The sequence below is a fragment of the Theropithecus gelada genome, chromosome 2 (assembly GCF_003255815.1).
Source record: "Theropithecus gelada isolate Dixy chromosome 2, Tgel_1.0, whole genome shotgun sequence".
NCBI lineage: Eukaryota > Metazoa > Chordata > Mammalia > Primates > Cercopithecidae > Theropithecus > Theropithecus gelada.
In genome coordinates this window covers 121,990,872-122,017,271 of record NC_037669.1, presented here as the reverse complement: position 1 = coordinate 122,017,271, position 26,400 = coordinate 121,990,872, and the positions used below count along the sequence as shown (strand labels likewise).

At 35.5% G+C, this 26,400-nt stretch overlaps 1 long non-coding RNA gene across 1 annotated transcript; it reads left to right on the top strand.

The window, feature by feature from the left end:
* On the top strand, nucleotides 1-26,400 carry LOC112619590. The gene is made up of 5 exons (XR_003118256.1): nucleotides 1-34; nucleotides 1,686-1,866; nucleotides 12,472-12,597; nucleotides 14,861-15,003; nucleotides 26,222-26,400. It is a non-coding gene; the product is annotated as an uncharacterized LOC112619590 (long non-coding RNA).

Below are 26,400 nucleotides of genomic sequence, written 5' to 3'. Positions count from 1 at the left end.
ACCACCTTGGCTCACTGCAACCTCCACCTCCCAGGTTCAAGCGATTCTTCTGCCTCAGCCTCCAGAAGAGCTGGGACTACAGGCGCCTGCCACCACACCCAGCTAATTTTTGTATTTTTAGTAAAGACGGGGCTTCACCTGTTGGCCTGGGTGGTCTTGATCTCTTGACCTCGTGATCCGCCTGCCCCGGCCTCCCAAAGTGCTGGGAGTACAGGCGTGAGCCACCACGCCAGGGCCACTTGTGTCTTAATTCCTTGTAGTGCATTTTAGTTTGTGTCACCAGCCTCTGTAAGTTGAAATACTTTTACCATTTTAGTAACTTGAAAACAAACTGCTCATTTTTCTTCTTTATCAGTTATAAGACTAAATATATAAAATCTTTTCCCTCGCCATCTGGGATGGACTGCTATTTCTTCACAAGGGTCTCTGCAGTTCCCAATATAACAAACACACAGTATTAATCAATATTTATGGAGTGAATGAAAAAATGAATGAATGAATGAATGAAAGTGATGTATTTGCTACCTTACAGATAACATGTGAGTAGTTCTTTGTTTTAATTTTAACATTTCTTATGCTTTTGCTATCTAGATAGGTTACTGTATCTGAAGTAGAGAAAAATGTTGTTTTTCCAGCAGGGCACGATGACTCACGCCTGTAATCCCAGCACTTTGGGAGGGCAAGGTTGGCGGATCACCTGAGGTCAGGAATTTGAGATCAGCAAGGCGAAACACTGGCTCTACTAAGAATACAAAAATTAGCCAGGTGTGGTGGCGTGTACCGGTAATCCCAGCTACTCAGGAGGCTGAGGCAGGAGAATTGCTTGAACCTGGGAGGCAGAGGTTGCAGTGAGCCAAGATCACACCACTGCACTCCAACCTAGGTGACAGAGCAAGACTCCGTCAAATCTGTAAAAAAAAAAAAAAAAAAAAGGAAGGAAGTTGTTTTTATTCTTTTATTTTATTTATTTTTATTATATTGATTGATTGATTGATTGATTTTATTTTACTTTATTTTTGAGATGGAGTCTTGCTCTGTCACCCAGGCTGGAGTGCAGTGGCACGATCTTGGCTCACTGCAAACTCCGCCTCCTGAGTTCACGCCATTCTCCTGCTTCAACCTCCCCAGTAGCTGGGACAACAGGCGCCCTCCACCACGCCCAGCTAATTTTTTGTATTTTTAATAGAGACGGGGTTTCACCATGTTAGCCAGGATGGTCTGGATCTCCTGACCTCGTGATCCGCCTCCCAAAGTTCTGGGACTACAGGTGTGAGCCACGGCACCCGGCCTTATTATTTTATTTTTTAAAAGTTTTATTACAGGTTGTCCCCATGTAAGATATGGCCTCAATTATCAGCTAAAATGTACTTGCAAAAATGGTGGCCTTTACAATTCTGCAGATGGAAGGTCTATCTGTGGCCTTGGGTGGACAGGAAATTATTGTGAAACAAGCAAGTTGATTCACTGCCTTTTTTCCCTCAATAAAGATCTACTTTAGGCCGGACGTAGTGGCTCACACCTGTAATCCCAGCGCTTTGGGAGGCCGAGGCGGGCGGATCACGAGGTCAAGAGATCCAGACCATCCTGGTCAACATGGTGAAACCCCGTCTCTACTAAAAATACAAAAATTAGCCGGGTGTTGTGGCAGGCGCCTAGAGTCCCAGCTATTCTGGAGACTGAGACAGGAGAATTGCTTGAATCCTGGAGGCAGAGGTTGCAGTGAGCTGAGATTGAGCCACTGCACTCCAGCCAGGCAACAGAGCAAGACTCTGTCTCAAAAAAAAAAAAAAAAAAGAGATCTGCTTTTGAGAATACTGTCTTTGGTTGATAAAATACAGCAGAAGCTTCTGAAGAAGCTATTTTCCTGTAAGCTAATTCAAATTGTTTATAACCATAATTGAATTTCCAATAAAATTGTTATGTAAATATGATTGATATATTCCCTTGTTACTGAAATATCACATGAAAACTCCTAAATTCCTTAAGTAACTGAAGTAGTATTAATGTGAAAGAGCTCCTCTGAGACCTAAATTTAACTCCCCTACCAGCCACTTTTTAAACCCAAAGGCTTTGTGGACACTGAATCTACTAAGTCTTGAGTTTCTAGGCATGAAGCTGAAGAATCTCCAACACCCCTGAGGCTTTGAGGCAGGTAAGGTGGAGGATACAGGGCTCTGGGAGAAGCCAGATCACCTGAGTAAGAGTAGGCACAGCTACAAGGAGGGAAGAGGGCTTCCTAAAAGTTTCCAAAATTTATTTCATCAGGAAAAATTTGATTAGTACAGTGGTCCCCCTTTGCCTGTGGTTTACCTGTGGTACAGTACAATAAGATTTTTGTAAGATTGGCAAAACTCTAATTAAGTATATTGATGTAATTTTCTATTTTATTAGTTATTGTGAATGCCTTATTGTGCCAAATTTATGAATTAAACTTTATTATTGCTATGTATGTATAGTGGAAAACATAGTGTATATAGGGTTCAATACTATCTGAGCTTTCAGACATCCACTGGGAGTCTTGGAATGTGTTCTCCATGGATGGGGGGACCTGCTATACCACTATATATGCATTTTTATTTATAAATGACATTCTTGCACTTCTTGACTAAGAAGTATATTATAAAATGTAGATAAATGTTTAAAGTGATAAAAATGGATAAAATGAATATTGATAGTTGTTCTAATGTTTGTTTTCCTGAACCACAATTTATTATTTTGTACAACACTGGAAAGCATGTGCTTTATTTAGAGCACATTATTGTAGGAGACACTGTATTTTGGCAGATTACAGAGCAAAGGTTCTGGCAAAGTATGGTGAGAACTTTGTGCTGGAGGCCTAAACTTGAGGCACTCAGAGTAGAAAAAAATTCACAGTGTACGTTTACCTAGATGGTTGCAACTACGGGTGGTGTGATTCTTTAGACCTGGTGACAATGAGTGTGATTATCTACCATCTGTCACTACTAATTCAACTGTCATGAAAGAAATTCAGCAACATGGTGCAGAAGAAACCACATTGCAATGGGCATGGATAAACATGAATCCTACCCCTGGCTCTGCTAACACCATGTGGTCTGCCTTTGGGCAGTTCACATCCTCATTGTGATTTAATTATCCCATCTGAATATGAGGGTACTGAGCTGAATAATACCTGACAGTCCTTCCAAATCTAAGATTCAAGGCCATTTTTCATGGGATTTTGACAAGATGGATATCCTCCCTAATTCATGGGAGATGGCCCTTACCAGTTTTGTGATTTGAGATTAAAACATCAACTTTTTAAAAACAGACAGAACTGTCATGTCCATGCTCTTTTTGATTGTAAATTGAGTAATTTTCTGGCATTTAGTATGTGGGATATTTTTACCATTGATTCTATCATTTAAACTTTTTATTATGTAACATTTCAAACACATATAAGAGTTAAGAGAATGATATAATGGTATAATGAATCTCCATAGATCTGTCATTCACCTTCAACAATTATCAATTTATGATTAATCTTATGTCATCTATACTTTCACCCAATCCTTCACTCTGTACCTCTATGGTTTTATTTAGAAGCAGATCATGGTCATAATATTGATAAGTATTAGTAGTATTCTTTTAAAAATATACCCACAATACTTCACCATATCTAATCATTTAAAAAACTTTTAATTTTAATTATCTTATTGTTTAATCTAAACAGAACCAATCAAAATATGTCTTTAATAAAAGTATAGGATTTTCTTTTTAATGAAAATTTTAATCCTCTGCAAATCTAGAGAATAATATATGAATCCTAATGTACCTGTCACCCAGTCACAATAATTAGAAACTCATGGCTAGTTCTGTTCCTCTCTCCTAATTATTTTGAAACAAATCCTAAGCATCGTTTCATTTTATCCAAACATTCTCATAGTATATATCTTTAAAAGATAAGAATTTGTTTTTAAAATGTAACTATGATACAATTTTCATATCAAAAATACTAGTTTCTTTTTATAGTCAAATAGTCTTCAAGCATTATGATTTTTTAATACATTTATTGACTCAAGATTCAAATACTACCTCTAAAATTCAGTCCTTGATATAAGTTTCTTTAATATCTTTTAACAATTAGAAGTTCCTTCTTTTTCTTTCTCCCCCTTGTAAGATACATGTTGAAAAAATTAGGTTGCTGCTGTTGTCAAGTTTCTCATTTTGCCCTTTGTGTATTTTGGTATTATAATCACACGTTTCTCTGTCTTCTGCCTTCCCTGGGTAGATGAAGTCTTGATCAGATTCAGGCTTGATATATTGATGAGAACACTTCATGGGTGATGTGTCTTCCACAATAAGGCACATGTCAGGCTTGCCTATCTTTTTGTTATACTAGCAGTCAATGATCATTATTGCCCTGATCCATGAATTCATTAAAGCTTACAGAAGATTGATATTCTAAGTCCATAAATTTTTCTTTACTTGTTAGTTAGAATAGGTCTATGTAGAGAAGTTTTCTCTGATCACATATTTGGTTATTTTGAGGCATGGTTCACATGAAAAAGGCAAGATAAATGCTTTCTACTTTCCACTTATTTATCAATTTACAAGATAGTTGATTTACTAGTATCCTTCCAAGATGAACAAAAACTACATTTTGGCAGCACTATTATGAAATCATGGAGGTCAAACATGTTGATACACTTAAATTCATACAGTTAGTATACTTACTGATGTCACACTTTTCTATCATTGGACAGAGGGAGCCTCTTATAATTGGCTCTTGAGTTCTAATTGCACAACCCCAGTAATATGATCCATTCCTTGTTATCTGAGATAACTAGGTGCTTGTTCTATGCTTAATTCTACATATGCATTTCCAAATCTGAAATAATCCACTTCTTCCAAAGTGCTCTGGTTTCTTTTAGTTGGAAACGGTGTATAGAAACCAAAATTTGGCTGTGCTCACTGCAACTGGGACAGTAATTTTTTTCTAAGACTTTCTCTGAACAGAGCTATGAAATGCCTTTTTATTACATATCAACTATATAATGAGTTCATACAAATGCAGTTCAAACTGAGGACCACAGCAATTTTACATACCCTCTTTGTTCTTACATATGCACTTTCTTTCTCCCACTTTAAAATTCTTGATTCTGAACAACATCAATATAATTTCTCATTTGGCTTTATTCCATAGTACAGTCAAATCTCAAAACAGCAACACTACTAACATCAGTATAATTCTGAAAATTAGTTTAAATATTAACTATCTCAATTAAATATAAAACTATTTTAAATAATTTAAAAAGTAATTTTGGTTTAATTAATTTTAAGTTGATCAGTTTAATAATTTAATTAAATTTACTATTTAAATCATTAATACATATTTTAAATATTTAAATTTTTTGTAGTTTTTTTCTTACACTTTCCACTAGACACATGTTGTCCAATTACTGTGTTTTGAAGTTATTTGAAACAGTTCTTTGCTACATAGTTTTGCCACCAATTCAATCATAGTTAGGTTCATTTCATTGATTTTAATTATTATTTACAGTAACATAAAATATTTAAATATCTGAAAAATGCTATAATCAGAGAAGTCTAGCTTCTTTCTTGCTGTTTCCACTCTATTCCCTGCTCCCAAATATAAATGGCCTTTTAAAAAAAAGTTTGTGGCCGGGCGCGGTGGCTCAAGCCTGTAATCCCAGCACTTTGGGAGGCCGAGACGGGCGGATCACGAGGTCAGGCGATCGAGACCATCCTGGCTAACACGATGAAACCCCGTCTCTACTAAAAGATACAAAAAACTAGCCGGGCGTGGTGGCGGGCGCCTGTAGTCCCAGCTACTCCGGAGGCTGAGGCAGGAGAATGGCGTGAACCCGGGAGGCGGAGCTTGCAGTGAGCCGAGATCGGGCCACTGCAATCCAGCCTGGGCGACAGAGCGAGACTCCGTCTCAAAAAAAAAAAAAAAAAAAAAAAAAAAAAAAAAAAAAAAAAAAAAAAAGTTTGTATGGCATACTATTCAATTTTTTAATGTAAGAAAATAGACATATGTATTCCTATCTCCCTTTCTTATAATTTGATAGCATGCAATTTTCCACTTTGCCTTGTTAAATGCTCTTTATTTTGAAATAATTATAGAGTCACAAGAAGTTACAAAAGTAGGAGTCCCTTGTATCTGTCACCCATCTTCTTCGAACAGTGGTATATTATATAACTATGGTACAATATTAAAACCAAGAAATTGATATTGGTACATTACTGTTAACTAGACTACAGAACTAATATAGTTTTTACCTACATTCATCTGTATGTGCATATCTGTGTTTGTGTGTGTGTGTGTGTAGTTCTATGCAGTTGTATAGATTTGTGTAATTACCACCAAAATCAAGATATAGAATAGTTCTATTTCCACAAAAACTACTTCATACTGTCTCTTCATTATATATTTGCACCCACCCCCATTTCATCCCCAAATCCACTTCTGGCAGTAACTAATACGATGTTATCTTTATAGTTTTATAATTTCAAGGATATTATGGAACATAAACATGTATCCAAGAGATTGCTCTATAATAGTACGTGAAGCTATTTTTCACTCCCTTTCATAGCTGAATGGTGCTTCACTGTGAATGCAGCATAATTTATTCAACCAGTCTCCTAATAACAGATATTTAGGTTGTTTCTAAGCTTTTGGTATTATAAATTTTGTATCAATATACAAAATTTTTGTGCGCATATATTGTTTAATATTTTTGCCAATTCTCCTTCTCTAGCAATATCAGTGAGTTCTGCATCTTTGGGTAAATTAAAATGTAATTCTGTGACGTACAAGAAGTTCTTCTCCGTTGTGGAGTTGTATCATTTTGCATTGTCATAAGCAATATATGAAATGTCTGTTCTCACAGCATCATCCAAAGATTATGTTGTGCCTACTTTCTCTCAGGGAGAACTGACATATTTATATTAACTCTCCAAGAACAAACATGGTACATTTTTGCATTTGTTTAAACATTTTGTTTCCTATTAAATAAGATATTGGGCTGGGCCAGTGGCTCATGCCTGTAATCCCAGCACTTTGGAAGGCTAAAGTGGGAAAATCACTTGAGCCCAAGAGTTTGAGGCAAGCCTGGGCAACATAGGGAGACCCCATGTCTACAAACCCTTTTTTTTAAAAAAAATAGCCAGGCATGGTAGCACATGCCTGTTCTCCTGGCTACTTGGGAGTCTGAGGTGGTAGGATCGCTTGAGTACAGGAAGTCAAGGCTGCAGTAAGGTATGCCACTGCACGTCAGCCTGGGTGACAGAGCAAGACCCTGTCTCAAAAAAAAAAAAAAGATGTTAGCTTTTAATATTCATATTAATATATAGCTATTAATTTTCTAATTTATTCAATATTTTTATACCAAATTTATAGTGACTCTCTTGCAAATGTCTTTTCTTTACCTACACAATTAGTGATAAGATTCTCTCTTTAGGCTGATAAATATCATGTGTTGTATTAATGAACTTTCTTACAATGAATGACTTTACATCTAGGAATAAATACTACTTTGCTGTGATTTATACTCTGTAATGTGCTGTTAGATCCTGTATACTGACTTTTTTTTTATGATTTTGACATTGATATTCATGAGTGAAACTGAGCTTTAGTTTTTAATGTAACTTTTGTCAGATTTTGAAATTGATGTTATATGCACTCAGCTCAATGTAGTTGAGATTTTCCTTTCTTATAATGCTCTGTAACAGTGTAAGTAGTAAGGTGATGATCTGATTGGTAAAGCTTTATAAAATTTTTCTGTGAACCTGAAACTGCTGGGTTTTGTTGTTTTTGTTTGTTCTTTTAATGCAGGGGCTATTTTACTGTTTTCTATATTGTTTTTCTAACTTAATTGCCTTGTCTAGATTTTCTGCCTCAAATTGGGATAATTTTGGTGAGTTATTTTCTATAACATTTTTCATTTCATTCAGTTTTTTAAATTTATTCATATTATAATTTTATATTTATCTCATTTGATGGTCATTCCCTCCACCTTAAAAAATCTTTGTCATATATTTGCATTTTATCACTTTTATCTTGCTTGGGTTAGCTAATTTTTTTTTTTTTTTTTTTTTTTTTTGAGATAGAGTTTCGTTTTTGTTGCCCAGGCTGGAGTGCAATGGCATGATCTCAGCTCACTGCAACCTCCGCCTCCTGGGTTCAAGCGATTCTCCTGCCTCAGCCTCCCGAGTAGCTGGGATTACAGACACCTGCCACCGTGCCTAGCTAATTTTTGTATTTTTAGTAGAGATGGTGTTTCACTATATGGGCCAGGCTGGTCTCGAACTCCTGACCTCAGTCCATCCACCTGTCTCGGCATCCCAAAGTATTGGAGATAAAGATAAGGAAAATGGAGGAATCAAAGATGGCTCCAAAATTCCAAGCCAGGGAGGGAACTTGGAAGAATGATAGTATTATTTAGCAAAATGGAGACATCAAGTGTGGCAACCTTTATTATCTCGTTTGTTGTTGTTGTTGTTGTTGTTGTTTTGAGATGGAGTTTTGCTCTTGTTGCCCAGGCAGAAGTGCAATGGCGCGATCTCGGCTCCTGCCCCTGCCCAGGTTCAAGTGATTCTCCTGCCTCAGCCTCCCGAGTAGCTGGGATTACAGACAGGCGCCCCCACGCCCGGCTAATTTTGTGTTTTTAGTAGGGATGCGGTTTCTCCATGTTTGTCGGGCTGGTCTCAAACTCCTGGCCTCAGGTGATCCGCCTGCCTCGGCCTCCCAAAGTGCGGGGATTACAGGTATGAGCCACGGCGTATCTCAGTTTTATATATAAAGTAAGGGAGATAAAGGAAATCTGATATTGCTAAGTATTCTCGATAAAAATTGATTAATAGGAACAAACAGAAGAAAACTATGCACGGATCTCTCTTAATTTTAAGCATTGTATGAGGACAGTAAATGAAAGAATATATAGTATACAATTCATTCCTTTATCTTCTTTCAGTTTTACTTCTTTTTTCTGCTCCTTGAATGTCAGTGCTTCCTAATGATAAATCTGTCGTGGGTAACTTCATGCATACTGGAGAAGTATCATCCACATCAAGCCTAGTCAAATTCAACTCTACGTATCTGTTAAGAGGGCAGAGGGGGATCAGAGAGAGAAAGCGAGAAGAGAGAAAAACAAAGGCAAAAGGAGGTAATAAATAAAAAGTGAGGAAATTGTATTCCATGGGTGAGTGGTAAGCATAGCCCCAGAGAAAATTCAAGAAAAGAAATGGAAATCCTTTGTCCACAGTCAAGCTCTCCCACACCTCTTCAGAATGAGCATCTCCCCAGGCAGACGACAATTTTAGCTTTCAAATAAGGGTATTTGCTTAGACTACATGATTTCTAAATACAAACCAATGACTTCTTCTGATGTGCAGCCAGAAGAATATTGATATTCTCCAGTCTTGGAGGTAAAACCTCCAAGACGTTTTAAGTCCTCCATATTGGACTTACTAAGAGACAATTCTGTATTGTACTTGATTGGCCACCTAAGGAAATGTTTCAAAGACTAAATTTTACACTTTTAACACCTAACTTCCTTGCAAGATATTTACCTACCATATATGCATCATATTCTTTTGCCCTCTTTCTTCCTTCTTCTCTTCCTCCTTCCTTTCTCTCACACCCATCTCTCATACCCATCATTTACTCCCAGGACTTCAAATATCAAAATGATCAAATATCAAAATATCAGGACTTCAAATATCAAAATGATCAAATATCAAAAGAAATGAGAGAAAGATCACCTCTCTCACACCCATCATTTACTCCCAGGGCTTCAAATACCAAAAACTATATGATATCACCTTCCACAGATACTCTTATTTATTTAAATAATTTAACTTAAAAATCATTCTCACTAAATTTAGCCTGGATTTGAACACATTGCTTCTTTATGTCTTTAAGGTATTGAAGGATTTTTTTTATTTTTTATTTATTTGCTTTTTTGAGATGGAGTCTCACTCTGTCACCCATCACCTAGGCTGGAGTGGCACAAACTCGGCTCACTGCAACCTCTACCTCTCAGGTTCAAGCAATTCTCATGCCTCAGCCTCCTGAGTAGGGATTACAGACATGCATCACCATGCCTGGCTAATTTTTATATTTTTGGTAGAGACGGGGTTTCACCATGTTGGTCAGGCTAGTCTCGAACTCCTGACCCCGTGAACCACCCGCCTTGGCCTCCCAAAGTCCTGGGATTACAGGCGTGAGCCACCGCGCCCAGCCAGTATTGAAGGATTTTAGGAAAGGCTTTGACCAAATGTTTATGTGCACATCATAAGACATAAGCATGATCTACTTAAAGCTATTTCAATTTCCTCATTCATTTTTCTAGACTAGTTATAGAGACTGGCACCTGTATATTCACTTATTTGTATGACCAAATTATCGTCAATATGCTTCTCTGTATAATTTTTTCTTTCATTCCAATTGTCTCATCTCTTTATTTGGTATTGGGAAACAAATGAATTGAACATATTCTAGTTTTCCTTTTATTTACTTTTAAAGTAAATAAAATTTTAATTTTCCTTTTATTTACTTTTAAAGTAATAGCATTTTGACATTTCCATTTCCTAGTGTGCCCTCCTGGATTTTATGGCTTGAATTATGCTCACATCTATGACTGCAAAAAATGGAGCTAGTTGTGATGCAGCAAGGGAACAGTGCATTTGCCCAGCAGGTGTCCACAGCAGCCGATGTGAAAAAGGTATTGCCAGAGCATTTTTAAGGAAATAAATGTGAGAATTCTGTGTAACTGTGAGATCTTCTCATCTGGTCACAAACGTGTAATGAAACTGAAAATACGCAACAATTACTTAACCATTCAACTTGCACATTAAAGTGGTAGGAATTCACTCAATGGCCAATATAATGAGTCCTTCTGATTTTGTGGCTGATTGGTCAAAATCTTAGTTTCCTTTATATAAAGTTGTGAGATATTTCAAAACACCACTAAAAATGATAGTCTTTGATGGACAAGGAGTCTACCTCTGAATGAGAATAAATATTTCATTAAATGCTTTTAACAAATGTGACCTATGTATTGGGTTCAATGGCATTGAAAGAGATACAAGGAATTTATGAAAATATTTAAAGACGTGAATTAGGCATTTACCACTAGAAAGTAATCATAGCCATGAGTGGAGATAAAGATGTAAAGGTGAGAATTTGGGCTACTCAGTTTGAAATAAAATATTATAAAGCCCTAAAAGCCACAAACTCAGTAAACAACACAAAGTCCTGTTTTGGCCTATATTATGTACAGTCTTGTGCATATAGTTACAACAATCATGACTATTATAATTATAGTATGATGATAATGGTAGTCAAAGTTATTGTCTGTGGCCTTTAAAAAAGGATCTGTATATTAGTCTCATACTACGTTCCCAGATGTCACTATAAAGAAAAATATCAATATTTTTCTGGCTGCAGTGGCACAATCATAAATAAGACATAAAGAAGCAATGTGTTCAAATCCAGGCTAAATTTAGTGAGAATGATTTTTAAATTAAATTATGTAAATAAATAAGAGGGTATCTGTGGAAGGTGATATCATATAGTTTTTTATATTTGAATCCTGGGAGTAAATGACAAACATGGGTCTGAGACCAAGGAAGGAGGAAGAGAAGAAGGAAGAAAGAGTGTGAAAGAATATGATGCATATACGGTAGGTAAATATCTTACAAGGAAGTTAGGTTTTAAAGTCTAAAATTTAATCTTTGAAACATTTCCTTAGGTGGCCAATCAAGTGTAATACAGAATTGTCTCTTAGTAAGTCCAATACGGAGGACTTAAACCTCTTGGAGATTTTACCTCCAAGACTGGAGAAGATCAATATTTTTCTGGCTGCACATCAGAAGAAGTCATTGGTTATAAATTAAAATCAGATTCTGGAGTACTCAGGAGAGATACTGACTCACAAATCTTTTTGTACATCCTTCATTATTCATGTATTATTTAGTGATTCAATAAAATGTCACCCATTATGTATCTGTGGTAGCAATAAGATAACAAATTCTAACCTGACTCTGGTATACTACCACATGACAAGTAGCAGGCCCTGTGTTAAATTCTGGAAATATAGTGGAAAACATGGAGTTTATTGTCTTCTAGAGAAATGAATAATAAAAACACTTTAAGGGGAAATATTAAAGGTAAAACAATAGGCTTGTAGACTTGGTTCCCTTCCTAAAGCTCCTACCTTCAAAAATTTTATTTGCATTCTAAAGATATATACTAGTGTTAAAGTAAATCAACTTTAAGACTTGCAAGTCAAATCAGTTAGAGAATGGACCTTCATTCTGACATTCCAAAACATTTCTCTCTTCTTTTTACCAGCAAATTCCAGTATCATCCCACTTTACTATTTGGAACTCAATCTTGAGGAAATTTTATATCTAATTTTAATTAAGATGCATTAATGAAAGTGCAAGGTGTTAATTTTTCAGCATTTCTCCTTTTTTGGTCAGTGTTCACCTGGCATGTTTGGAGATGATTGCCATCAACTTTGTGACTGTGAAGGAGAAAACTTCTGCCACCCAAAAATTGAAAAATGCCTCTGCCTCCCTGGGAGAACTGAGTCAGATGTGATGCTGGTAAGACCCAAAGCACCTAAGGACTCCCCCCTGACCCATGGCTATAAGATATCTGTAGACATTTTCCTACTAGAAGTGGAAAGAGCATTGCCCAGAATTGCTTGATACTTTGCCCTTAGTATGATGAGCAGGATTTGTAACTGTTACATCACAGGCAGCTCAAACAACACTATAGCTGTCGGAGGACACATGGTAACATGGTAAGTATTTAAAGGGACACAGTTAAATGCCCCATCACAAAGGCGATTCATAGAAATCACTAGAATTAAGGCAATTAAGGTGTGGTCCCTCCAGATGGTATTCTTTGGACCTAAGCTTCAGGCTACTCTTTGGGAATTGAAATGTATATTTCATTTTTCTTTTGACTCAGAGAAAGAATGACCTAAAATATAAAGTTCTAATTCTTCAGGGACTGTCTTAAGAAGAAGAGAGAGTAGATTGAGTAATTTTGAACTAATCACTTGCTACTAGATTTAATGGATGATTATCAGATGAAAAGTTTTATATAATTCACAATAGACCTGAAGGACTGACCCTGCCACAGATATTTCCCAAAATAGAGGGTTTAATCTCAGAATTTACTTTTCTCATCTGCAAAAGAGAAGGGTTGAAGCTTCATTTCTAAAAGAAGGGTTATTTCTAAATAAAGTCATGGCCTACACAGATGTCCTACAAGGTCTTTTATTTTCATTTTTATTTTCAATTAAGCACAGTTCATCTGTGATATTAAGTGTGAACAGCTGTGTCTATGCAGGCACCATAAAGATAAAAGACCTCATTTTAACCTGAACTCTGGTAAAGGAGCTATTAAACACCCATAATATTAATTCATAAAAGAATATAACAACCTTTTATTGGATTATTTTTCCCCCATTGGTAAATTAACATTTGCAGACATTCAGACAGATGTCTTAAATATACATCATTATTAACATGAAAATGTGGTATTTTTATAAATTAAAATCAGATTCTGGAGTGCTCAGGAGAGAGCCTGACTCACAACTTTTTCTAGTAAGAACACTCAATCTTGCCACCAAACTAAGTAATCCTCCCACACACTGGGCAGAAGTATCTGGGTTGAACTTCATTTAAAATGATACAGGATTTTTTTAATTTTTCACAAAGTTTCATGGTTTAAAGATTTAGAGCAGCATTTCCATTGCCTCCAAAGCTTCTTCCTAAAGGAACCTGTTTCTGCTTCATTTAGGAAGGGATTGAATTACTGTTTGCTGATGTTGAACCCTTGTGAAAATAATTAATTGCAAAATTGGTTTATGTTTCTATTTACCTTATATTTCTAATCCAATTAGTTAATTAAGGCAAGAGAGCTAGGCCACATCTTAACCTACGTTCATAATGCAAAAGAATAAAAAAATTACATCCAGCTGCTCATCTCTAACCCAGCACAAAGGATAGTGAGTCAATAAAGAAGTTTTAAACAAAATTTGCCCAAAATTTCAGAATTTGCCCCAGGGACTATATCTTCATATTTACTGACATTTCCCAAATTCTCACTTTCCTGCTTTTTACTTTTTTTATTAGGGCTTTCTTCTGCATATGCTTAACACCTTGTATCCACTCATATAGTAGTGTAAAATGGGGAAAGAGCACTAGGTAGGAATTCTAAAACCCAGCTCTGCTGTTTATCAGAGATATATTGTAGTAATTGAGATCTTTTAAGCCATACCAAACCTCAGTTTATTTCTCTGTAGAATGTGAGAGCTTAACTCACTGCCTTGCCCACCTCACAGGTATTAGAACCAACAGAGATAATGTATTAGAGACACACTTTGTAAACTCCACAAGGATAGGTGACTATTAGGATTGAACAGTTGAGTTTCTCTGATCCTTGAACATTGATAAACTGAGTTTCTTCCCAGTCCTGCCTGACCGAGTGGGAAATATGAATCTATTTTCTGTTTCCATGAGCTGGGCAGGGCTTTCTCCTTATCCTCGTAATTCTTCAGAAACAGAACTTGTTAATTCTCTGATGGAAATTAGGCCAAGAGCAAACACCGAGGCTCGGCCTTTTTGGTCAACATTTGGTTGTTTTAATAAAGCTAACACTTTCTATAATCTTCCATCATTTCTCTTTCAGTTGCAAGCACAATGCAATTCAATTTAAAGATAGTTAGAGTCCTGTAGGACATAGATCAGGGGATCTATGGACCTTCTGACATATTTTAAGAAATGAAACAGTTGAAATTAAAGTCATTTTATTTTCAATAACATAAGTACAAATAATTGTGTTTTCATCCTAAAGGTCAGTCTCCTGTATTGGGCATTCAGCGTGAGTGTTGCCTTTCTCTGACCTCAAGACAACTAGCCAACTTTCCCTGTGTCCTTCACAATGCAACCACTAAAGCTCTACTGAATACTCTGATTCTCAGAAGGCACCTTAAAAATGTAAGTAGCTGTCCTGACTTCTCTTTTCAGTGTTACCACTAATTTCCTTGACACTCCCAGCCTTCTCCTGTTTTCCATCGGCGTTCTTACTTTTATCACATAGCATTCTAGCATGGGAAGATACCCCATGGTAAAAAAGAATACTTTACAAACGTATAATTATCTTATTGAATGCCAAGAAGTAATAGTAAGAACACAGTGTGTTTTTGAAAGCATATCTGAATTGCTTTTATTTTTATTTTCTCCCTCATAGAATGCAGGCCGGGCCTGTATGGACCAAACTGTGCTCTCAAGTGTCAGTGTGGTCACGTAGCTCACTGCAGCCCTCTCAGTGGGAGCTGCACTTGCGTTTTTAAGACAATGGACCCAACCTATGAGGAAAGTGGTTCAGATGATCCTCAATATCCAAATACTAACAACTTTTCAGTTGGTGAATAGAATTTTGCAGACTTTCATCCATGGTTTATTATTTTAACTTTAACAGAGAAATGTACTTACTCAGCCATCTTCAGCCCATCCCGACCTGTTGTGGGGTAAATACCAGGATGTCTCAACTTTGTCATCTCCAAGCACAAGTCTCAGTCTCTAGCCTAGCCTTCCCAACGGTTTTTTGCTGAATAATATACCCAATAATAAGAGAATGTTATTTCAGGATCCCAATCATAGTAATGTTTGGACTAATAAGTGGACCTTTTTTATATGCACAGGAGGTATTTAAATTTGGACGTAAGAACTGCTTTTCAGTTCAGGTTGGACTACACTGAAATATTCACACCTATTCATTGAAGACTTCAGTGGCCATTAAATAGCTGGATCCTCTTTAGAAATGTCTAGAATTTCATCTATTTATTCTCAGTATCCTTCTTCATAACAAACTCTGCTCGGGATTGCTCATGTATTGTGTTTCAAACATGACTTTGGTGTGGGAGACTATAAAGACTTTAGCCACATAATGACATGCACTTTTATAGTGAAACATCAAAATGTTTAGTGTGTTTTCTCCGTCACTGGCCAGCAGACAGGAAAAATGTGGGTAGCAGTGACCGAGGCCAGGGCTTAGCCTACTCAGGGGGACACAAATTTCCTATAAATCAAGATCTACTTGTAATCCAGCTTTTAATTCACAGTGGTAATCTTGATTCAAATTGTTTATCATTTAGGACAACTATATAGCCATTTATGAGCCTAAGGTGAGTGCTGTGATAAGCCAAGAAAGACAGCAGTAAATACTATTTTATTTTTGCTCTCAAGTAGTTTATAAGCACTTAAATTTTTCAGACTACTGGTTTATTTACATCAGCAAACAAAACTTTCTTGATTGGAAATGTTGTTTCCCATGTTACCCATGCTTTATTGGGATAAAAATAGAGAATATTACAATTATATGACTGAAAATTTGATTTATACAATATGTATGGATGGCTTTTAAATCAAAACAGATTTAGGATAGTATTGACTGAAGGATTTATAAAAATACTTTTATCAATTCAGTACAGTTTCTCATCTTAACGATTATCTTTCTAAATCTCATCACTTTCAGCAGAGCTGAGATATAGCTACCTATAATGACAAGCCATGCCAAATTTAATGTTATTAAATGATATAAGGGAGTTAATGAAATCACTTTCCAAAAACAATTTGTACTTTTTATTTTATTTTTATTTATTTATTTATATTTATTTATTTTGAGACGGAGTCTCATTCTGTCGCCCAGGCTGGAGTGCAATGGCACAATCTCGGCTCACTGCAAGCTCGGCCTCCTGGGTTAACGCCATTCTCCGACCTCAGCCTCCCGAGTAGCTGGGACTATAGGCGCCCTCCACCATACCTGCCTAATTTTTTGTATTTTTAGTAGAGATGGGGTTTCACTGTGTTAGCCAGGATGGTCTCAATCTCCTGACCTCGTGATCCACCCACCTCGGCCTCCCAAAGTACTGGGATTACAGGCGTGAGCCACCGCGCCCGGCGTATACTTTTTATTTTTCTAGGGATAGAGTCTCCCTTTGTTGCCCAGACTTGGGTGCAGTGGCATGATCATAGCTCACTGCAGCCTCAGACTCTTGGGCGCAAGGAATCTTCCCACCTCAGCCCCCCATGAGTAGCTGGAACTACAGACATGCACCATCATGTCCATCTGATTTTTAGAAATTTGTAGAAACGAAGGTCTCACTATGTCACCCAGGCTGGCCTTGAACTCCAGGCCTAAAATTATCCTCCTGCCTCAACCATCCAAAACACTGAGATTACACATGTGAGCCACCACTCCTGGCTTCTCCAAGAGATTATAAATTTAGTTAGTCTTAAATGAGATTAAATAAATTACCTTTATCCCCCCAGTATTTGGACTTAAAGATTTACATTTCAGTGCATTTTAACCATTTTAAATCAGTCATTAATAATCTGTTATTTCAAATCAGCTGAAAACTATTCTTTATTCTGAACGTTTGCCCATTTTCTTTACCTGCTATTTGTCCAGTTTCTCTCAACTATCACCATCTAACCTTCAGAGAGAATAAGGTAAATAAAAGCAGCATTCTCTCTTGGGCTGCCAGCCCCCTCTGGATCTTATTTATTTCATGACTCTTTAAAAATTGTGACTACAAACAGGGAAAAGAGAAAGAAATCAGGCTTTTCTTCCTTACTAGAGACTGTAGTTCTATTCAGACAGATGAGAAAAATCTAGATTTGATAGGAAGAAAAATAAGGGATTTATTTTGGCTGTTCTTTTTGATTTTATGTTACTTTTTATAAGTGAGAAACCATATGTAAAATGTTAAACAAGGTTCTTGGCAAATGGCAGATGTTTCATATATTATCTCCTTTCATCCCCTTTCCAGCCAACACTAAAGCAAATTGTGGGACCGGGAAAGCAGAGTCAGAGCATGAACCTGTATTTGTGCCATCCCAGGACCCTTTAGACAAATTGAATATTCATTCTTATACCAGTCAGCATGAACAAGTGCAATTTACTGTAGCCCCTTTTCTTTATAAAAATTTTTATAAGTTGTCTTTCATATTAAAAAATGAAAATGAGAAAATGTTTAAATTGTAGAATGTTTCCATTGTACTTTTGGTTTTCTTGAAAAATATTGATAAGCAATGCAGAGTGATCCCTCCTAAAAATACCTCAGTTCTTCTGCTTGAGAACACTAGCAGATGTCCTTAAAATTATTATAAGAAATATTTCTTGCATGAACCAACATATAATAAACATTCATATTAAATAATTCTACAGCTGGAAAATTATGAAATAGAATTTCCTTGAAAACTTATGTAATATAATTTAAAATTTTATTTTTTATAACTGCCACATTAAAACTGCTTCAAATTAAGAAAATAGTGTACAAAGACCTCACCTTTTTAAACAAATAAATAAAGGATACTGTTCACTTTGGCACTACATGAGCCTTTGCCTGAGGTTTTTACATGTGAACCACTATTCAGGTACAGTGAAGTAGGATTTGGCTACCGAGAAATAATTTGCACAAAATGTTAAAGGATCCAACTATTAAGTGAAGTATCATCTAATAGGCATGTCCTCTTTAAGCTAAAGTTTAATGTAAAATTGGAATCCTTGTCATTGGATACAAATATTTTATATATTTCTCCTCTACTTTTTCTGCCTGTTTAATCTGTCCTTAAATGTAAAAATGCTGATCCCCAAAGGAAATGTATCCACTCATAATATTTAACTGACCTAGAAAGGTGCATGTGCTATGATGTTTCAACCTCCTTCATTTGATATACAAGATCAGAGTGGGGATTATCATGCTTTTCTGCAATAATATAGCTCAAGTTTAAAGAAAAGTGAGCAGATGTATGGAAGTATGCTGGCTAATTTGGAGTCTCAATTCAACCTGCCTGGAATAAACCATTTCAGTATAACACCTAACTTTCCCCTACTCTTTCTAACTTCTACATTCGTTTATTGAGTTTTCCAGATAAGACAGCTACTTGACACAGGTTAAATTATTTTTCGAGAACTTGGAAATCATTCCAAGAGTTAGTGGCAAGAATGGCATTTCCTTTGTTAGAAATAGCAAAGAGTGTTTGGCCTCTCCTGGGCCTCTTTCACCTTGGTTTCTCTAGGACCTGGTAATACAGATGTAGCAAGAATTTAAAAGAGCATTTGATGAAGTGAACAAATAATAGCAACTGTCTACACTCTAGGAGTTATGTATGTGATTCAGTTGAAATAACTTTTCTTGAGTCTGTAACAGAAAAAAAATCAAAGTAGCTGAGCTTTTAAAATAGATTTAAAAGACATTCCAAAGCTTTGTCTCTTTTAGCTAATTATGTAAAAGCTATGTTCTACTTTTCCTGCTTATATTTTACTTTTTCTAAATAAAAAAACTTAAATAAAAATAAAGTCTAAGATATGCATTTAAAAGTGATAGATGCCTCTTTTATATTCCTCCAAATATTTACAGACTTCTATCTCTAAATCTTATATCAGGATTACATGAAACATCATTTAATAATTCTTCATTTTGATGTTTGTGTGCAAACAGCTCTAATTTTGAAGAATATTAATTAATTCAAATAACATATATTAACAAATTAGGTGTTTTTCTTCCAACAGAAGTCTTAAAAATATATAAAATGTTTTAATATTAATGCCTCCACTTTAAAAAGTTATAAGAAAATGTATTCAATGTAATTTCTTTGCCCAGACTTCATGAGAAAAATTCAGCAATAGTTCGATAGACAAAACGATTCAGAATTGGATGTTTAGTGCTTAAGTGTTGATAATATTGGTCTCTTGAAACATAGAGTATTTGCTTGTGAATAAAATTCCATATGTGAGATTTGGATGAATTTGGAAGAGAGCATTCAACGTGTGTTTGATGAACAGTGGAACCCATGACAGATTAGATATCTAAATGGTCAAGTGGTAATATTTGAAATAGCTTATTAATTGAAAAACGCTTTCATTCGTGTCAATTTTCAACCATTGCTTACAAAGAAATTTTCTGCATTTTAACTCTATCTTGAATTCACTAAATAATTTTAAAATCTGTAGTGCCTACTACACTAGGTACTGTTTTCGGCATGAAAAAAGTAGTAGTGAACAAGATGGATGTGTTCTCTGCCCTCATAAACTTGCAGTCAAGAGACTATGATAGCCAACAAGAGCAACGTTTTAAAATATTTCTAGCTGTGCAGTCAGTTTTATAGTTCATCAATCCTTTTATAGTTCATCAATCCTTTTATAGTTCATTAATCCTTTCCTAAGTGTATTTCTCACAAATTTGTTAATTCTCCTATGTTAATGCACACTTCGATAAATCAAATATATTTTACCTAACCTTAAATTCATGTAGCAGGTTTTGCTCTTAGTGCTGTGATAAGAATTAAATTTAAAAAAAAAAAACTCATGAAATACCATTTCACATTTATAGAAAGAAGTATGATTCTTTGCAATGTAAAAGGAAAGTTCACTCTCAGAGCTGTTGTTGAAGCCCTACTGTTATGAGGATTTACATAGTGGAAGTAGAGAAAAAGAAGAGAATATTCCCTGTGTTCTGACAACTGTTTCATCCTTTTCAGCATCCATGATACCTTCTCTTTTAACAGAGATGAATGTTTCCTAATGATAGAGGAGGGTTTTTAGGCATTTTTTTGAAATCTGATTTTATTACTAGGCAAGTAATTCTGACAAACATTAACAAAATCTTGCCATTTTAGTGGGGTTTCAAAACAAGATTAGATTTTTTAAAATTAAGGTAAAATGAACATAACATAAAAGATACCATCTTAACCATTTTTAAGTGTACAGTTCAGTGACATTAAGTGCATTACATTGTTGTGCTATATTCACCAAGGGTTATTTCTTTTAATATAGGAAGAACTTCTTGATGACATTTGAGTAACATGCAGGGTCCTCAGGCTCAAGTTACTGGTCTACCTGAATAACATAAGTTGTGTACTGCCTGCACTCCTGAAATTTTTCACATTCTTTAAAAATTTAATTATTTGAAAATATACTTTCTATACATTTATTTTCATTTATAGGCATTTTTGCAACAAAGACATGCTGCACATTTAAGTAGAGTTATACTTTTACTGGAGACAAGAAGAGCAGTCATTTTTACTAAGCGTATCATGGTTGCAGCTCACAACTTTATCATGTTTCTGAATATGTGAAAACATAAAACATCAGTACATTCATTGTGCTCTATGAAATAAAAATTGAACTCATAATTCTATTTTGAACAACCCTCATGCATTTCCTAGATTTTTGCCTTTTTCCTAAATATCTGCTCCCTGGGCTCCACTCTGGCCTAAGTCAGTCATGATACCAAGGCCTTGAGGTCTTGAGCAGTGTTTCCTGATGAGTATTTGATAGAGTTACAAATTTACAAATTAATAGTATTTAGTAAAGTAGAACCGGGGGAAGGGGGTAGAATTGGTTGGATTTTATACTTGGTAACACCATAACTAGGAAACTCTGGATTAAATAGAACTAAATAGTACACTTTATTGCAGTACTTGTTGGGAACCCAATATGTTGTGATGTGTGAATTTCTAGGAGGAAGATAGAGTACATAAAGAATTTCAAATTGTTTAACTAGGAGTTCCTTTTTGTGAGGAATGTTTTGGAAAAACTAGTGTCTCAAGGAAAAGTTTTTGTGGAAAACAGAGCTAAGTATCTACTTAAGTGAGCACTCAGAAGTATCTTTGGTCTGGATGCCCTGATCACACATTTTCATGGTGTTTTTAGTCATTGCCTGAGAGTATTCTAAGCAAGGCCTATATTACTTTATACTTTCCCATGAATCCTCTGTGAGCCAGTACACATTTTCCAAAAGGGCCTTTGAAAATACAAATCAAAATGTTGATGAAGCTTTTAGAGAAATATGCCTTTCTTGCCTGTCCAATTAATATGAGAAATTAATTTTTAAAACTTTAAGGACGATTAGGAAGATGTAAAATACATTGTGTTCTTTTAAAATTGAATTTTATAAAAGTTACATAGGAATAAGTGTTAAAATATAAAAGACCAAAATTTTGCTAACATCTGGGCATTTTATAGAAGTTTTACATACCCTATTTTGAATTACCCGTGGGGTTTATTTAAATGCATCGAAATTCCAAAGAGAGAATGTCAAGTAGCACATTGCATTAAATCCGTTTCGAGAATCACTGAGTGGTGGCTGGCATGCCGTGATTGAAGTGTGAGGATTCTAATAATGCTAGAGTTAAGTATTTTTAGCTACTGAATTTGATATTATTTATTAAATAAAATATTGAACATGAATTATCCCACAGCTCTCCACAAACATACACATACACATAGACCTATCTATGATTTTGGGAGTTTCTTTTAGGATTATATATTTAAGACATCTTCTGTTAAAATGACATTAAAATTTCAAATTTTTACAAATAGATGTATACGCTTTAGTAATGAGAAAAATCTTTCTCACTTATAGATACCTGTAATTCAACATGATTTTTTTTTTTTTTTTTTTTTGAGACGGAGTCTCGCTTTGTCACCCAGGCTGGAGTGCAGTGGCCGGATCTCAGCTCACTGCAAGCTCCGCCTCCCGGGTTCACGCCATTCTCCCGCCTCAGCCTCCCGAGTAGCTGGGACCACAGGCGCCCGCCACCTCGCCCGGCTAATTTTTTGTATTTTTTAGTAGAGACGGGGTTTCACCGTGTTAGCCAGGATGGTCTCGATCTCCTGACCTCGTGATCCGCCCGTCTCGGCCTCCCAAAGTGCTGGGATTACAGGCTTGAGCCACCGCGCCTGGCCTCAACATGATTTTTATAGACATCTATTTAAATTTAAAAATTAATAAAATGAGGAAATAAACCTCAATTTGTCAGGCTAAAATACAAACTCTATTCCATACTTTGAAATATTTATCCTCGCTATATTATGTGTTGGATAACCAAAGAAAACAAAGGGGCAACAATTATGGAGCAGAGAATCTTATATGCTTGCAATCACAAAAGTGCAGAATTTAAAGAGACTTTAAAACTTCCCCGGTCCTTTTGGTTCATAAGCAAGAAAACTAAGACTACTCAGAGAATTCAATCCTATAGTGAAAAAAATCACAGCACCAAGACTTTCTCATCTCTTCTCTCTGTTTTCTCATGTCTCTCATCTTATGTCTTTTGATTATTTCCTTTCGGTTTTGTTTTGTTTTTTTAAACTTTTATTTTAGGTTCAGGGGTACATATGTAGGTTTGTTATATGGGTAAATTCATGTCACAGTGGTTTGTTGTACAGATTGTTTTCTCACCCAGGTACTAAGCTGAGTACCTGGCAGTTTTTTTTTTACTCCTCTCTCTCCTCCCCCTCGTCCACCCTCAAGTAGGCCCGAGTATCTGTTGTTCCCCTCTTCGCGTCCATGAGTTCTCATCATTTAGCTCCCACTTATGAAAAAAAGCTGATCATTAGAGAAATGCCAATCAAAACCACAGTGAGATACCATCTCACATCAAGCAGAATGGCTAGTATTGAAAAGTCAAAAAATAACAGATGCTGGCAAGGTTGCAGAGAAAAGGGAACACTTTTCCCTTTTTGGTGGGAGTGTAAATTAGTTCAAGCATTGTGGAAAGTAGTATGGCAATTCCTCAAAGAGCGAAGAACTACCATTCGATCAGCAATGCCATTGCTGAGTATATACTTAAAGGAGTATAAATCATTCTACCATAAATACACACGGATGCATGTGTTTATTGCAGCACAATTCCCCTTTCTGAGATGTGAGACATTATTTTGGCAAGGAGGGTCAGTGAGTCTTACTTTACAGAAATCCCTTTCAATTCCAGCTTTAGTGTTACAGACCTTTCAAACTTGAGTTGTCACCATTTATTTGATTCCATACTGTATACGGGAGAAGTAGTTAAATACAAATACAAGAAATTAAAACCAATGAGAGATTCATGGTCCTATAATGATTTCATCATCATTTAAGGAAAGTAATTTAAATATTAATGGTTTTTATATCTTATTTGGCATATGTTATTCAAATCTTATATTTTAAACACTATTTTGTCAACAGGTTTTAAGAATACCTTCAATTGACACAGCTTAACAATTTCTGTAATTAATGATAAACACAATTCTCAGAATTAATTCACACAAACATGACATTTTTTTTTTAAGTTCATTATCTAAGTGCCAAATAAGCCTCTAAGAAGCATCATTGGTGAGTGCGTCATTTGTAACCATATGGAACAGTTGCATTCTCTTCATTTTGTTGTTGTTGCTGTTCATTAGTTTAGGAACTCTTGTGATAGGAACCCCATAAAATATTAATGAGTTTATTCCCCTTAAATTTGACTAACCAAGTTTGCTGGCTTATATTTTACTTACTCAATCAAGACATATTCAAGGAAATTTAAGACAATTAACTAGAAATGAATAATCTGGATATGTGTCCTTCTAAAACAGTATTTCTCCAACTTGATCGGGAGGTAGAACATCTGAATATCATTATACTCAGGGTAGTACATGAGTTATTAAAATATTGACTAATATATGAGCCGGAATCAATATTTCTTAGGGAAACTATATTATATGCATATTATATAAAAATCTGAAATATGCACATATAGGGCCACAAAATTTTCCTAACTCTTTAGTTAGATACAATCACTTTTCTGAGAAATTTCATCAATATATTTTATATTACTTGGACATTCACTTTGCCAGACTCAATAATTATTTGGCATCAGATTTTTTTTTAAAGAAACTCTTATTGGTGAAAATGTTAAATAAGAAAATCTAGTCAAATGCAAACTTGAAGAAAGATTGGTCATATTCAACTAAGCAACGGAACCCTTTTCCCAAGTTGTGTAGTTTGAGGACTATTAATTCAAAGTCTGTATTATAGTTTGTTGATTGAAAGGTAAACATGGCATCTGTTTTTTGATCTATATACATATAATTTTTTGAAATAAATGAAAACTTTATGCAATAATGTACTTTTTAAAAATAAACGTGTGTCATATTATGACATTTATTTTAAATAGATGTTTTTATAATATGTTTTCTTTGTGATAATGTATGTGTTAAGAATTGTAACTGAGGCCGTGAGCGGTGGCTCCTGCCTGTAATCCCAGCACTTTAGGAGGCAGAGGCGGGAAGATCATGAGGTCAGGAGAGAGAGAACATCCTGGCCAACATGCTGAAATCCCGTCTCTATTAAAAATACAAAAATTAGCTGGGTGTGGTGGTGTGTGCCTGTAATCCCAGCTGCTCGGGATGCTGAGGCAGGAAAATCTCTTGAACCCAGGAGGCGGAGGTTGCAGTGAGCTGAGATCGCACCACTGCACTCCAGCCTGGCAACAGAGGAAGACTCTGTTTCAAAAGAAAAAAAAAAAGAATTATAACTGAAACACTACTGTTGGGGTGAATCATCTACACTTGAGAAATTAATAGCCAGCTATTTACAAAGGCTAAATAAATCTGATATTTATTAGATCCTCCTCATTTAACTTGACAATATCAATTCACTAGTTGACATCCTATTTTTCCACCCTAGTTATTTGAAAGAACCGGTCTTTTTCCTTTGTCTTCTTGATCTATTCTGGAATGAATTTATTGGTATTTTTCTTTTGGCTGTTTGATACTTTTTTCTTTTTCTTTTTTCTTCTTCTTCTTTGTAAACCATAAGAATATTTTATATTTTCTAACTCGCAGGGTTGGTACAAAAACCAAATTATTTTTTTGTGAGAGAATACTTCTTAAGCACTAAAGCAAGCTTGACCAATGCGTGACCCAGGACAGCTTTGAATGCAGCCCAACACAAATTGATAAACCTTCTTAAAACATTGAGTTTTTTTGTGTGATTTTTTTTTCTCATAAGCTATCATCAGTGTTAGTGTATTTTATGTGTGGCCCAAGACAATTCTTCTTCTTCCAGTATGGCCCAATTAAGCCAAAAGATTGGACATCCCTGCAATAAAGTATTTTATATGCTCATATTATTACCCTTTTGTTCATGATTTAATCAGGCAAAATGCAGTGAATCAATTGGCTCCAGTGTATAGATAAAGCTGTTTTTACAGATTTTTCCTCAAACTGATTATGCGCATTGATCTTTGGGTGGTAATAATAATTACATAATTGACTAATAACTTATATCAAGTTATTAGTATATACCAGACAGTATAATAAGCATGTTTACAACATTTTACTTAATCTTCACAATAACTATTTGGTACATATGATTAAGTGTCTGATTTTCCTTTTTAACAGTTGAATCTAATAACTTGCTCAGATCATATGGCTCCTAAGTGGAGCAGAACTCAGGTTTGCCTCGTTCCAGAGGTCACGTTTTCAACTATAACATGCATGCAATTATAAAACACTACCATCTAGGATGAAAATCTATACCTGTAAATTTTGGAAAGTGATAAAATTTTGATGAATCCAAA